Source organism: Penaeus monodon, chromosome 15 (genome assembly GCF_015228065.2).
Source record: "Penaeus monodon isolate SGIC_2016 chromosome 15, NSTDA_Pmon_1, whole genome shotgun sequence".
Taxonomy (NCBI): Eukaryota; Metazoa; Arthropoda; class Malacostraca; order Decapoda; family Penaeidae; genus Penaeus; species Penaeus monodon.
Window position 1 is genome coordinate 46,833,653 of NC_051400.1, and position 950 is coordinate 46,834,602.

The window sequence follows — 950 nt, forward strand, 5'->3', positions numbered from 1 at the left end:
GGGGTTTGCGGGGGGGGGGGGGTGTCGGCCCCTCGCGCTCACGCCAGAAGGGGGGGGAGACTAGAGACGGAAAGGGAGAGACACTCAGGAGCGTGGTGATTAAGGGCAGCGGGAGGGCGATGGAGCGACCGAGGGCGGGACAGGTCAGGCAAGCGCAAGAAAACCCTCCGACGGGAGACGAACGTTTAACCGAACTTACCAAGACAGATACACACGTAATGGGGGCTGATGATTCCAGACACGCAAGCTCTCTCGTCACCTACCTTTCCCCGACCTCCATCGGACCGAGTAATTGTTGCATTTCGTGTTCAAGATGTCGAACTGACTCAGCCCCATTCCCTCTTCGAACTCCACCTTCTTGGGCGCCCATTCGTACCGCACCTCCTTGTCTGTGTAGCCGACTGCAGGCGGGCAGCGGGGGACGAAAGGAATTCAATTTTAGTTCACACATCATTTTTGGTAATCAATCCATTAACTAATAGCTATTTACAACATTGCCATTATTGTTAGCAGTCACGAGCAGACTATATTCAACATATTCGTGCAATGGCTATACGCACAGCTGCTGATGACGAGAGGACACGACTGCTTATCCATCGGGAAATTCCTCAGAACCATCGGACACTTGGCCTTGATCGTGAGCCTGCAAGAGTGAGGAAATCCGGATTACTGAATGCTGCTTTTGAGGCTTTATTTCAGATGAGCCTCGTCATAAATAAAGATGAAAATATTCAAGGGAAACTGCAGTGCATGTGGGCTTAATTCAGGTCTCAAATATTCGAAGAATACCTAGGGGAAAAAAGACTGATTATATGATGCTTCTGCTAAAAAAAAAGGGGAGACCTTAGACCAGTCTATCAGAAAACAACATTTAGACTCCATTAAGTAATGGCCGATGCTCAGGGTCCTCGGCGGCCTCGTGCTGTCATAGTCATTCGAGCCTGTCATCT

General features: G+C 50.0%; 1 protein-coding gene across 1 annotated transcript in view; it reads right to left on the bottom strand.

Annotated features, from left to right (window-relative positions):
- The window catches only part of LOC119582056 (gamma-aminobutyric acid receptor subunit alpha-1-like), a gene marked incomplete at its 3' end in the record, with an annotated part of 210,639 nt that overhangs the window by 33,767 nt on the left and 175,922 nt on the right, over positions 1-950 (bottom strand).